The 15121-nt window shown below is 39.7% G+C and overlaps 1 protein-coding gene across 2 annotated transcripts in view; it reads left to right on the plus strand.

Moving 5' to 3' along the window:
• Positions 1–15121, plus strand: part of TNKS (tankyrase) — a 128929-nt gene that overhangs the window by 12085 nt on the left and 101723 nt on the right. The gene's annotated exons all lie outside the window — the stretch shown is intronic.

Raw genomic sequence — 15121 nt, forward strand, 5'->3', positions numbered from 1 at the left:
CAGTGTCTGAACTGCTTCTAGAGCTAATGAAAAGTGGTTTTGTATCTCAGTGTTGTGTTTTGTCCTGGAATAGTGGATGAGTGGTGAGCTCTGCAATGTGCATTTGGAGGAATGCTGCGACGTCAGGGTAGTGACTGTTCTCCATGTTTCCATGTTGGGCTGTGGAGAAGGAATTATCTGTTTCTTCAGTCTGACTGCAGCATAGACTTTCACGTGAAGATCCTCATATCTCTTTTTTTTTTTTTTCCAGAAATGAAGCTCATGATCTCAGACTGTAAAATCCTTGAATGTATCCTTCTTTCCCATGGCAGTCAGCAATTTAGGAACTTGATAAAGAGCCTGCATTTGAACTGTGTTGCATAGCGATTTGTGTACAAAATTCCTGAAAGCTCTAATTCACTTCTTAAATGCTGTAATACTTTTGGCTTTGAAGGTGTTCTGTGGCAAGAGAATTTTGTGGTTTAAAAGTCTTGCTGAAAGAAAACAACCCTTCCTTTTTATGGAAAGGGGATTATTCTTGATTTCTTGGTGACTTTTATTGCAAGCTGTTCAGGAATTTAGTGAGAATTAGTGAGCAGTCATATCTGTTTGCAGTTTGTATGTCCTTTATGATTTTATAGATATCTTTTTTTTCCTTCCAATAAATGTCTCTTTTCCAAGCTGAAAAGCATAGTCTTCTGTTAAGTCATCCTGTTGAATATTCTGGTTTTTCTGCCTCCTGCCTTCCTTCACTCTCAACTTTTTTTAGGGGTGAGCAGTTGGTATGGAGGATATGGACACCAAAAATGGGCGAAGTAGATTTATGGGGTAACCTAATTTTCTTTCTGGTTTGGTTTTCTGGTTGCTGAGCACTGCATGGGAATAGTTCAAGGTAGTTCCTGTGTGCTAACAGCTCCTTTAAAACTATTTGTGTAGCACAGTTGGTTTTTATTTCTTGTTAAAAAAAACTAGGCTAAAAATAACCTTACAGAAGCTGCGCTTATGCAGTTTGTCTGGGTTTGCTTTGCCCTCCAGTGCATTTGTTTCTGCAGAAGCTGTTCTTCCAGAGATTTTTTTTTTTTCCATGTGGATCTCCAATTAAGTGTTGATATCTATAGGACTGCTAGGCTAAATATTATCTCAGGTGTCATACACCTGTTTAGTTTTTAAGGGCATCCTTCAAAATATGCAAACACCAGCATATCTGTGGTGAGGCTGTGATTTATGGATCTAAACATGCTGTAGTAATTTTAGGGAAATAAAAAATTCTATCTACTGAAAAGCTCCTTCATCACCGTACAAAGCTGTAAAAGTTTTTAAAAATCACTTTTAGTCCATGCAGTGTTGAAAAGATCCACCTAGAATTACTTAATGTGACTTGAAAGTAGTGTTTTTACTGGCTTCCTCAGGCTAGTTATAAAATCTACTGCAAAGATCCTGTGGCATGATGAATTTACTGTTCCAGTGCTATGAAGTGATCTCTAATGGTACTGTCAAGGTGCATTTGTCTCTTTTTGACCAGAGAATTTCTGTGTAAGTTGATTTTTTTCCTCTACCCTTTTTGCACTTGAACGATAGAACAAGCAAGCAAGCTAAAACTTTCTTAAGCTAACAGCTTTTCTTATATAAGTTGTGCCCTTAATATAGAGATCACTGTTATTTAAATGCCTCTTTGTAAGCATGTCAAAACATTCCTCATCCTGCTGTCCTTCCTTACAACTGAGGAAGGAAAAGAATTCATTAGTTATTACCTTCTGCTAGTGTACATGTTTTGGCAGAAAGATGTGGAGGGACTATTATGTGACTCCTTTCTGCATGGCAGATAAACCTTCTGTTAGGATTTAAAAAAAAAATCTATGAAAGGTATTCTATGGGTAGAAGCAGCACACAGTAAACCTCAAAGGAATTGTAGAAGTGGTAAAATCATTGAACTACAAAAATCTTTGAACTACTCATTTGTTTGGTCACCTTGCAAAGAAGGCATGTACAGCAAATAGTGAAACTATTGCAGCTTATGGTAATTTTGTCCTAAGAGATTTTAGAATGCTTAGAATGCTTCCAAGCAGAGGAACTGTAATACTGCAAAAGTTAAAGCAGTGTCTAATTTTACTACCTGAAACAGTAATAAGAAAAATCATTAGAAGTGCTGTCAAGGAGCAAAATTGTATAGTAGCCAGTTCTTTTTGGAGGTGGAATGACAGGGAGAAGATTTGGTATCTTAACTGAAAATTAATTAAACTGACTTAGATTTATCTGCTGGGTAGACAGAAGCCTGTAAGAAGACTAGTAGCTCCTTAATAGGAATTAGAGGGGATTTTGGTAATTGAAGTCCACTGGGATCTGGTTATGCATGCTGTTTGTGGGAGAGATGTACTGAATTCCTGAAGCCTCTCTTGGAGAGCTGGTGTTCTAGAGGGAAATTTAGATACAAAGAGGCATCCTGGATATCTGATGTTCAGAGGCTTGTAAAATAATTGGAAAATACTCTCAAGTAAGTACTTTAAAATGTAAAACGTTTTCACTGTTGCTGTTTATATCAGAAGATTCTTAATATTGTTATTATTCCTGCTTTGACTTTTGAACTACTGCAGTACTACTGTTACTGACTGTTCATAGTGTGTTGTGGGGAGACAGTGACTTGTATTTGAACTTTAGGTTGCAGAAGAGTTTGAAGAACTTTAGACTGTTCTTGTGTACCTGAATTCTGAGTTTTGCTCCATTAGGAGGACATTAATTAATCCCTACAGTGTGGAGCTTTCCTATCTGTTAGCTGCTGTTAATGTTGATATGAGAGGAAAGATACTTTCTATTTTATAAGCTTAACCACAAGCAGTCCTTGTTAACAGCATCTATCTCTTATATGTTCCAGTATGCAAAATAAAAATCCTATCTATTCTTAATAGTAGTTATTATTCAGATACTGATCAAAGCCAGATCAGTTGTTGTGGAAGCAGGCTCGTCAGACTATAAGGGTTAGGAGTTATTTTGGTCTGTTTCTGCTGTGTAAGTTACAGCATTTGTTTGGAACCCTGCTTCTTTGAGTAGCAAAGTGGTTTTAAATTGGTGCATACCTAGTGACTCAAACACCTAATATGCTTCTCAAACTGTTTCTTCATGGGGCCTTTCTCAAAGGAACCTTGCATGATAGCAGACACAGGATGGAAATTTCATGTTTTAGTTTGAGTGGAAGAATACTTTTGTCTCAATTAAGTACTTGTTCCTGGTTTTAAATAGTTTAATGTCCTATAACTGCTTGCTTAAGCTAAGTTAGCCTCTAAATGTCAATATTCATCACGGAAATTAAAGCCTGGAGGGCTGAGTCTCACATTTTTTTTGTATCTACAGTGTAGTTCAGTAGTCTGTAGTTCGGACTTGCCCTATTGGAAGAGACCTGAGAATAAGGCTGCCTTCTCTGAGCTGTTGGGGGTGGAGGAACCAGGACTGCAATAATACATTGGTAATTGGGAGGCATTGTAATACTGTTGTCATAGTAACAATGGACTGGAGCGTGAGACAACAGGGCTTTTGTCAAAAGTGACAACAGAAAATGGTTTGGGGCATTCTGCCGTGGCATATACAACTGCAGTGCTCCCTGGTGGACTTGGGCAGAAAGACACGAGGGAATGGATCAATAGCTGTATGAGAAGGATACCTCTCCAGTGTGTGGCATTTGTGTGCAGGTGGGTTTGTTAGGGCATGTTGTCTTCAGGAGTTACTGTGCACTGGTACCTGTGCATGTGTAGCTGTGATAGACACTTTTGGAAGAAATCTCTGGGCAGTGTCAGTCACACATATGTACCCAACAAAGAAAGGTCTTGGAGTGCAAGGAACCTTAAAATAAGTGGGTCATTGATGTAAGGTGGAAGTGCCAAACCACAACATTTTTTTATGAGGGCCAAACACTGAGCTGGATTAATCCTCAGGTTAAATTCTCTTCAGGAACAAAATCAACAGTAAACTTCATAGCAGAGAGGATGATGCTTTGTACAAATCAGGTGCCTTCTCTGGGATTTAATGCAATGCATAATTTGAAAGCTGTCTTTCTTTCTGTTAGGTTTAAATTGCATGGACAGTTAATATGTTAGGACCTATCTAGGTTTTAGACTTTTTCCCAGTCTTGTTTCTTTTTCAAAATTCTGATGTCAAGAAAAGAACCTTTTTCCTTGTTTGCTTGCTTGGCACAGGAGGTTCTCTGGAGGACAAAGAAAAGAGTAATTTATTTTATGATGTTTCTTTACAAGTGCTCATCAAATCAGAATATGATTTCTTGCAGTGAAGGAGGTGGTAGGATAATATGCAAACACTACTGGAAAATTTGCTATAGGGTCTTTCTGGGAAGTTAAGGTCTTCAAAAATACTGATGTTAGCTGTCTGCAAATTGAGAGGGAGGGGAAGAAGTTGCATATCATTCAGAGCAGAGTAATGGAACAGATGGTCTCTTGCAGACACTGAAACTGCTTTCAAATGTCCAGAATGGGTTTAGAATGGCTTTGTAAATATCTTGCAGAAATAATTAATGTTATGGGACAATGCTTCTGATTACTGTAGCAATATCTGCTTTTAGCTTCTCAGCGGAACCATGTGGTCCTTAATGCAGTTCATATGTGGTTTAAAAACAATCTGTAGATATATGTGTAGATGTTAAGGGCACAAATGAGTGGAGCACATTCCAGCAGAGGTCTCAGATGCTTTCTTAGACTAATGGAAAACATTGATTAAAGTATTACTACAGGATGTAAAAGTCTTTCTTTTAAAAACGTGTAGGCAAATAAAACTTTGTCATATAGTGAATAAAGGAAGGTATCTCTTTGTAATGATTTGGTTCTTCTATAAAGCAAGTATGCAAAATAAACTGTGGTTGCTTGAAGCTTACTGGAAATACTGAGCTCTTGCCTCTTTTTCTGGGTGATCTTCATTTCAGCTATTTGTGCAGTTAGGACTCGTGATTGATTAGCACAGACTCCTGTAATTCATTGTTTCACCATGTTTATACAAATGCACCATGCAGCACCAAGGCTGCGGTGTCTGATGTGAGTCCTGCTATTCATGCTGCTGTGTGTAGTCTTCATGTTTTGCTGATGTCTTGTCCAAGCAAGCAATACTGAGTGGTTCCTTGGTTAGGCACAGTGCTCTGGACCTAACCAAGGATAGGATACTGTTGGATAGGATAGGATACTATTGGATACTGAATGGATATGATGAGGGATGCAAGAAGAACATTTTGTTTTTATATTCTTGTTTGGAGTGATGCAAGGATGGCACAGGACATGGGTGACCCAGGAAAGGAGCTCACTCAGACTGATGTAACATGCATTTCTCCCTAGCGTGAGACCTGTAGCACTGACGATATCTCACCTGACAGACTGAGATTTTTACATTGTAGGATATTTGCTTGTCAAGGACCTACTGTTAAATTTGCTAAGACTTGCACTGCTCTGTATCAATAGGCCATGCTGGTGAGCAGTTCTAGGGCTGCAGGAAAAAAAAGTGGATATAGCACTTTAAAAATTGACAGCAGTCTTACTGTTTTACTTAATAATGTGATCTAAGATAGTTGCTGGGGAAAGTTTACTATCCTGATACATGTAGTCAGTTCTTAGTAGAGCTCTAGGTCTGCTTGAATTTAGTATATTCTTAGCTACCTCATTTTACTTCATAAACAGAATTTTTGAGAACACTTGTGTCATCTGGCTAACCCGTAGCTTTAACCACATTTTCATGGACTGAACAACTTGTTATTCCTAAGATTTCATATGTTACTTGTGTCTCTTAAACATTTGGTAGCTATGTTGTGGACTAACGATGAGTTTACAAAATTGACATAAGGTTCAAGTTAATGCAAAATGTGCAAAAGTTATTTTACATTTTGGGGCTTCTTTAATCTAAAGAGTTTCAGGTCTTAATTACATCAAAATATCACTGTGTGTGTGCCATAGAATGTGTGTCTAAGACACCATCTGTGTACTGTTGGAAGCTGGTAGGCACTGAAATTCACCTCTGGAAAAGGAGGAATGTGCTTGTGGAATGTGACAGTTATTCTGGGATTTGGTGGTTGTTTTTTTCCCCATCCTGTGCTCGCCTCACTGAATGGTGGCATGAGAGCTGCTGCTAGGGTTTAATTACTTTCAATTAATGTTTTTTCAGAGGCTTTTCTGTTTTGGAAAAGTGGTAGATCCAGGACAGGTTCTCATAAACTTTTAGGATCCCTTTGTTCGTGTTGGTTCTTGGGTGTTAGATTTTGGTTCACTGGAAAATAGTTCCTTCTGATAGCCACACAGCTAATTTCACATGCAGTCTGTAACTTGACTTCCACTAAGACTTTTTTCCCCCCCTCAAACTTCATCAGGAAGAAATGGTAAGCTTATGCAGGAGATTGGAGTTCATTAGTTTCTCTTAACTCTCTTCAATTCCTTTTTCCTCCTAGGATGTTCTTTGTTGACCTAATTTGGCTCAGTGACTGCTTTTGCTTTTCAAGGACTCTGAAAGCAGGGCTCTTAATCTGTCAAGTAGGATGTCAGGATTATAGCTGACATTTATTTGAATAAAACTTGAAGTAGAAAGGTGAATTTGTTCAGAGAAAAGTTAAATTGGGACCAAGCAATGAAGAATTGTCCTTAAAGCGGCTTTCAGCTTGGGATATAGGTGAAAACATAAATTGCTCAGACAGTAGGGCAGTAGTTCAGATTTCTAGCTGTTCAGTATTGTATGTTAAACCAATTGCTTGAAGCTTAAGTAGTTGCAGAATTGCTGCTTGCAAGAAAAGGGGTCATGATTTTGTTGTTGCATACTTAGTCCTCAATCCATACCATCTACAAATGAGCTAAATGGTTTTTGTTAGATTTTTTTGAACCTCTTTTGATGAAAGGGTCTTCTATTCCATTTTGCACACTTAACAGTGTACATGTTCCAGATGACTTACTCAAACACACTGAGATGTGATTCTTAAGCCCCTTTGTGAAATGGCCACAAATCAAAACGTGGGAGGTTCCTTCTGAATACCAGGAAACACTTTTTGCCATCAGGACAAGTAATCACTGGTTGCCCAGAGAAGTTGTGGAATCTCCTTCCTTGGAGATACTGAAAAGGCATTTGGACAGAGTCCTGGGCAACTGAGTCTAGGTGGCTCAGCTGCTGCAGGGAGGAGAAGCTACAGAGGTCCCTTTGACCACAGCTGTTCCACGATTCACTGTCATTTGGTGTTAAAGGAGTGCATGTACATACCTGCAGATAAATGGGATTAAATAAATGCTCACTGTCCTTCATTGCTTAGTAGCTCAATAAAGGTTTTTCCGTTTTGTTATTTTTTTTCTTTTTTCTTTCTTTTTTTTTTTTTTTTCTAGCCAAAGCTTCTAGAGTGCTTGCATTTTGCAGGCTCATTGTGAAACTCCCAAAACTTCCTTTACACTACACAGCTTTTTTGTAGAGATAGTGTTCTTGAGGGAAATGTTTTGGAATGCCAGCTCTGTCTCTTACATGATGTAAAAAAACCACAAACAAAAGAACTGCAATTGCACTTAGGTTTTGAGGTGGCTTTCTAGAAGACTGCATTCTATGTAACCTGCATATACTTTTGTTCTCACTCTTAGCTGGAATGGAAAATTTTAGCTTGAAAACTGCTACATCAGAAAAATGAAACGGGGATATTTAGTTCACTTAGTCCAGGCAAGATCAAGGCTTTGAACTGCTGTTCATGTAGGCTGAGCAATCTACTCTGGCTCTTTCTCTGAGGGCAGAAGGATATTATGAGCCTCTGCTGTGCTGCCTACAGGCTCTGGAACCTTCTGCATGTTCTTTCTTTCTATGCATATTTAATCACAGGTAGGTAGAACTGGCATACCAGGAAGCAATTTTGTCGTGCTTCCTACACACAGAGAACTAATCATAGTTAAAATCACAGAATGAGTAAGGTTGGTAAGGACCATTGGAGTGGATTCAGTGCAACCTCCCTACTCAAGCAGGATTCCCTAGAGCATGTTACTCAGGATTGTGTAACTCAGGATGCACCTACTTATGGGGTAAGACTTGAAGGCAATCACAGAGGGAGGAGGGAGCCTTTAAAAAAAGTATCTTCTTCCCCTGCTGGAAGAGCTCTTGTCGTGGCAGTGATACTTGTGGTTTTGGTTGTCTGGTTCAGATCCTTTCTCCTTTCCTTGCTTTGATTAGATAAATCTGATCTCTGGAACATCTAGTGCCATCTTAAGTCTAGAATGCATTGAAGTCTTGCAGTACGTTGAGAAGTGAGGTTTATGTATGTAGCTATAGACAGGAAGTCAGGTTGTCTTGCTAGGAGGCTGAAACTTCATTGAGCAAAGTCTGAAAGCACTTCTGGGGCAAACAATGACTGAGACAGAAGAGTCTTTCTGAAAAATTAGGAGTTAAAATAAATTAAGATCCTTTCAAAGTGATGCTGTGTATTTTTTTTTTTTTTTGTCTAGATCCTTTTTCTCTTCAAAACAAGCAAAAAAGTGGTACTGGGAGACCTTGTTCACAATGCTTCTTTTTCTTACTGCTGCCTTGAAGCCTCTTTTTCTGAATTGCCAAAATAAGCTGAAGGAACCTGATTTCTGATCTCCAAGTGTTGTTTCCACTTAATCTTTTACTGGGCCTCTGCTCAATTTGGTATTACATCTTGTTACTGTAGGAACTAGTGCAGTTTCCACAGCATACAGAGTTATGAGAAGCTGCCTTTCAAAGATCAGATCTGTGTCAATAAAGGGAGACACTTGATATGGTTGTCCTCTGACCCTGCTGGACCAAAATGGACATTTTAGCTGTAAAGCAAGAAATGCCTCTGCTAGGAGAGCCATATTCTGAGCTGTCTGTGTGAGTTGTCTCCTCCCACATACTGATGCCCCCAGCAGTTGCTGCAATTGTTTATCTAATGACAAGGTAACAGAAACATGCAAGCTGGTGCTGTATTTATCCAGATCGCATCACATTTGGTCCAAGTAGCATTTTTAAATAGAGGTTGCTTTCTTTTACTTGAAAATGACCATTTATCACCATCTATCTGTATAAATTTTAAAACTGTGGATCTCCAGGAACTGGCCTGCAGGATTACAATCATAGAATGGTTTGGGTTATAAGGGACCTTTAAAGATCATGTAGGCCATATTCCCTGCCACGGGCAGGGGTAGTGTTCACCAGATGAGGTTGCTCAAAGCCCTGGGCAGCTTGACCTTGAACACCTCCAGTAATGGGTATCCACAACTTCTCTGGATGTTCCAGCTTTGCAAGAGGTTCAGGTGGATGACATCTGTAGCTTTTCCTCTGTCAACTGATGGAATCATTTCATTGTGGGAGGCTACCAAATGAGTCAGGCATGATCTGCTCTTTCTGTCTCTAAGCAGCTCCCTGTCTTCCACATGTTTTGATGTGTCTTCCAGGAGAATTTTCCATGATTTTACTGGATGTGGAGTGAGGCTGCTTGATTAGTAGTTCCCAGGGTCTTCCTTTTTACCTTTTTTCAAAATGAGCCTGTTGTTTTTCCAGTCTGGGGATTTACCTTACTGCTAAGACTTCTCAGATATGATTGAGAATTGCTTGGCCATTTTCAACATCAGCCTATCCCTTCAGAACCCTGGGATGCATCTCAGTGGATCCTATGGACTAATGTATGTTCAGGTATCTCAAGAGGTCTTCAACCTGAGCTTCACTTAGAGTGGAGGGAACTGCAGTCTACAGTTGCAGCCTTGAGGTTCAGGGAACTGAGAGATGTGGGAAGAGAGATTGATATTGAAAGCTGAAGTGAAAAACTGTTGAATAGCTCAGCCTTCTCCATATTGGTTTTTGCTAGTTCTCATGTCTTATTTGTCAAGGGGGAATGTTTACTTTAATCTTCCTTTTTCTAGCCAGTGTTTCTGTAGAACTGTGCATTTCCTTCTTACACTTTAGTTTGATCAGGAGGTCCTTAGTTAGTCATGGTTATCTCCTGCTTCCCTTGCCTGTTTTCTTACACGTGGTAATTGAGAGCTCCTGGGCTCTATGAAAAATGTCCTTAAAAGGCTGCCAGTTCTGTTCAGCTCCTTTGTCCCTGAGGGCAGCTCCTGGGGGATCCCATCCATGAATTCATTCAGCAACTGAAAGTGTGCTCTGAAAACTTGGGAGTCCTTACTCGGTTCTTCAGTGGGTCTGCAAGGGTCTCCTGGACTGCTTGCAGTTTACTGTGCTGCTTTTCCAGCAGATGTCAGGGTGATTGGAGTCAGGGTCAGAGCCTGCAAACATGACACCTCCTGTAGCTGAAGGAAGAACTCATTATCAACAAGCTTCCCTTGATGAGGTAGACTGTAATAAACACCAGCCATGAGGTTTCCTTTGTTGGCTTAGCCCATAATTTTTACCCATAAGCTATCAGCTTTTTCATTGCTGTTTTTCTAAGGCAGCTCTCTAGAGTCAATGCTTTTTTTGTTGTTGTTTTCTTGGAGGGCAGCCACCTGCTTGTTTTTTCTTCTTGCCTGTGACTTCTGAAAATTTTCCAGTTGTCTATTGCAGCATTCCAGTTGTGTGGTCCTTTGCACGATGGTTCAGTGATAGTGGTTAGATTGTAACTTTCTAGCTGTGAAGTGGCTTCCAGCTCCTCCTGTTTGCTGCCTGTGCTGTGTACATTGGTATGGAGAGGCTTCAGCTGTGTCTCTGACCTTACCACCTTCTTAGAGGACCATGCCATAATTCCTTTGAGGCATTTTCACAGGTGTTTCCCCCCTAGTTCCTAATATATCAGCAGTCCCTGACTTTTCTCTGTTGCTCAGAACTTTATCACTTTTTCTTGGCTACTTGTCTGCTGCTCCCTCCTGCTGTCAGAACTCTTGTTTCTGTCTAGGCTATTGGGGAACACCACCTAATTCCCTTCAAAATTTTTGTTTCAACATAATGGAGCCTAACATTGCTTTTGTAAGCTTCTGCTTCATACTGCTGTAGTCGGTGTATTTGTCTCTTGCTCTGTCTGGCCCCATGCTGGTTCATTGGGGACAAACCCATGTCTGGGATAATGGGAAACTGGAATGCCCTGAACAAGGGAAGTAGAGAAGGCAAAATGATGGGAAGCACTAAGCAGCTCACACTGACCCAGCAGGACTTTGGCTGGTAACGTTAGATATACTCTAAACTAGAAACCACAAAGTTACTCCTTTCAACTCCCATCACCAGCGTGTGTCCCTGTGCTGTCCTTGTTTGTGCCAACCAGAGCATGTCATGTTGTTGCATGAGGATTGGGCAAGTGATTGCTTCTCTAATCTGCCTTGTTGCCTGCCCAAATGTTTGCAGCTGCAGCTCCCCAAAGCAGGGTGGGCAGCACAGGGCTAGGTGTTGCAATTCTGCCACTGTGGTCTAGGTGAAACAGTTGTCCAGACAGGTTGTGAAAGTCTCCTTCTCTGGAGATGTTCAAAAGCCTTCTGGACACTCCTGTCCCTGATCTGCCACCAGGTTATCATGTGTTCTTGCCAATGAATCTACCTGCAGTGTTTCCAGATGTGTCTGGTTATTGCCTCTATCCTGTCCTGACTCTGTACTATGTACTTTAGTGTGCTTAGCCTTTCTGCTTCTTAATCCTCTCTTCATTCAACTTTGATGGCATTCACTACAGAGGGCCGTCAAGAGCATAGGACCTGTCTCTCCTTTTTTTCTAACTCCTCTTGACTGAGCTGACAGTGGTGTTTGAAGCTGTGGGTGTCATCAGGTCCAGCAGCAATACTTAAATCCCTACAGCTCTGTGCAGCCTCTGTAGTGATACTGTCTCTCATGGTTTTTCCTTGCAGTTCCAATGGCTGATGGGTACTACAGCTTGTTTCTCTATGACACAGACAAGATTGGGTTTGCTCACAGAGGTAGAAGTTAATCTGTGATACTGTGGTGGTTGATGTTATTACCCATATCTTATGTATTCAATTTTATAAAGCTAAGAGTAGGGTGCTACAACTTTTGTTATATATGGTCATTAGCAAAAAAGCTTATGTATCTGGTAACTTGCCAAAATTGAATTATTGGCTCTAAATCACCTTATATAGTATAATATCTAGGCAAGAAACTGGTGTTCTTGTAACATGAGAAAAGCTTTAAAATTTCAAAACTGGTTTGACTGACATGCACTGGTAGTTTGATTTACATGTACTGGTAGTTAGGGGAGAAGATGCATTTAGCATTGGCTGAGAAAAGTTTATACTTTGGATTCCAGTGTGTTGTCTAGATGTTTTCACAATATGGAGGTAAATAAGCATGTTATGTTTCTTGTTAGCTTGGAAACATCATACACAAGGCCTAGACTGAGAGGTGTGTGTGTTCCTGGGACCTGAAGTTAGTGAGAGACTGACCAGCTCTAGAGGTGCCACTTAGAGAAATGGAAGATAGTGCCTGTGTTGTAAATCAAAAAGAGGCCTTTTTTTAGACTGTATCCTCTGTACCTTGATTCTTCAGGGGTAAGTAGATAAAGCTCAAGTAACATAATTAGGAAAAAACCTTTGGAGATGGCCTTCAGAAGTTGAATTTAAAAAGAAGAAAGGATATATAGTAAAGCTGGAGTAACTGGAAAGGATGCCAAGCACAAGACAGTGGGACAGTGATAAAAAAAACTGGTGGGGAGAGAGTAGGCAATAGTACAGCTGTGAGCAACTCTTGAAATATAATTAAAAGCAGTGGGTAGCTTGCAGTACAGATACTTCTGGGAGGTCTTCCTGTTGTTCTTGCATTTTTCACTCAACAGTCAAAAATTTGGTTGTGCCCTTTTTTTTTTTGTATTTGCATGCATCTGATTTAAAACCAAATGTGAACTTTTCCATCAGCATCCTTGTAGGGATAGTCAGGAAGCTGTAGATTTTGGGCCTAGAGAAGTCACATCTGAACTATACTGATCTTTGTGCTAATATGAACAAACAAATATATTTTTATCCTTATTCTATTTCCGTTGTATTTATGTCTTTCAATCAAAAGTGTTTTCATTTGGTGCACTTTCAACTGTGGGACTAAGAAGCAGGAAGGACTAAGTACTTGGGTGATGGTTTCTGTGTAGACAAACTTCCTTCCCCCCACCCCAGAAAAAGCACAGTTGTTGATAGATACTGGGGAAGTTTTTGCCATACCTTGTTGGTGAAAATGTGAAGGTTGAAAGGAACAAAAGTAAAAATGTTTGCTCTTGACAGCTGAATGAGGTTGTGTTGGTTAATTTCACAGTTCAATATACCTATGCCAGGAGGCTGTGGGCCAAGTGTCTTATTTTAGGAGTCATCCTGCTGTAGTTACTTGACAGTAATGTGAAATAATTAGTGGTTGTAGTATATGCTCTATGCAATACAGCAGCTTAAAAAAAATATAGTAATACTTATGGCCTTTCTTGTCTCTAGTACTGATCTGATATAATATCATTGTAATTAAATAAGGTATTTCAGATAGTGTGTGAAAATCAGAACCTGAAGTATTTTAGCAGTTGCAGTGAGGGTAAAAAATATAACTCCAGACCAGTCTATGTTTGTACTATAGACAATGTTACAGGGTTTTGATATCTATATGCAATATGAACATTCAGTAAGAAGAAGACTTTCTTTATACTGTTTGTACAATATGGTCTCTAGAAAAGGCAGGGCTAGTCTGTTAATGGTGTTGCTAGATTATTAAGGGCACTGCCTCCAATACAGACAAATAATACACCCTAATGTCCCCGTTGTCCAGAGGAAATAAACCAGCATATCCAAGTATGCTAATTAACAAAGTTTCAGGAGTTACTTTTTATGCACAACATCCTTACAATACAAGGAACAATTCTGTTCCTTCCAGAACTGGAACAGAAGTTTCTTGATAGAAACTTATTTCCACATCCCCTTTTTGGCTACTCAGAAACCATCCTCTAAAACCAGTGTGCAGTGTTTGAAATCCAAAATAGCTACAATTATCTAGAACAATTATCTTGCTCTGTTGTGTTTCTTTATAGAGGGAAAGTTTTTTCTCCACAGAGGAGATCTATCTTGCAATTTTTACACATCCCTGGCGTATTGAAAAGGAAATCTAGAGAGACACACTGTGTCTAGATCTCAAATGCCCTGTTGTTAGAAGAGACTTTGTCTTGGGCTAAAGTGTTGAAGGTTTTGAATATTCAGGAGAACATTCAATTAGAAGCCACCTGGGGTTCACCAGGTATTGAAGTACAGCTGTGTTATACTGATAGCCTAAACATCAAATGCTGCATTTCTCTTCTAAATTCCTGTTGATGACAACATTGCTCACTGGGATATCTTTTTGCGAAATTTTGTACTTAAAAGATATAGAGATGTTAGAATAAAAAAAGTCAATATAGGGAATACAATAATAAGATGGCCTTTGTGACCCATTTGCTTCCTTTGTTCATATGCATTCTAATGCAGTCTTTATTTTTATAATTTGTTTCTTTTTCCAAGATGCCATTGCCTTAATTTCATGGTGTAGATGTGTTTCTAGGACTGAGTAAGGGCAGTATCTCCAGGACCATACCTGTGGTGTTGGAGAAGCTGGAAGATGAGTGGGATGAATGATTGCAGAGACAAGTAGGATGAGTCTCATGGTTACAGCAATTGAGTTCTGATAAGTTACTTTTCTGAACCTCATTTGGCCACTTTAAATGTGTGTTCCACAGGCAGTCAATAATTCCAGGTTTTGCAGACAAACAGCTAAAGCCTTGTTAGTAAATTTTTTATGTATTTGCCTCGGTTTTAAAAGGCCTAAAACTGGACACAGAAGTTTTATGTTGTAAGCCATGGCCAAATCCTTCATGGTTCATTAGTATGACTGAACAGGTTACATATAGTGCACAATCCTTTGTCATTTTACCAGGAGAGGAGCTGGAAGCAGTACTGTGTGTGTTGTCATCTGTGTGTGCCAGCAGAAGTAGCAGGGAAGCACTCTTGATTGGTTTGCATAAGATGGAAGAATCAAGAGACTTGAAAATGTACTTCTGTTTTAGCACGGAGCTCAGGCAGTTGCAGATGCCTTTGAGAGTTCTACATCTGTTATTTGGCATTTTTGAAAGTCACCTTTCTTGCCCTAACCTGCCTCATCTTGGCATCACGTGCTAGTCCAAACCTCTGACTGGGTCAGATCCCAGTCATTTCTCTGTCTTGGTCTTTCTTCATGGACTTTTTTTCTGGGCTATTATCTTTACCCCTGCCTTATCTTGTTTTTCAGT

This window comes from Agelaius phoeniceus, chromosome 4 (assembly GCF_051311805.1).
Source record: "Agelaius phoeniceus isolate bAgePho1 chromosome 4, bAgePho1.hap1, whole genome shotgun sequence".
In the NCBI taxonomy this organism is placed as follows: Eukaryota; Metazoa; Chordata; class Aves; order Passeriformes; family Icteridae; genus Agelaius; species Agelaius phoeniceus.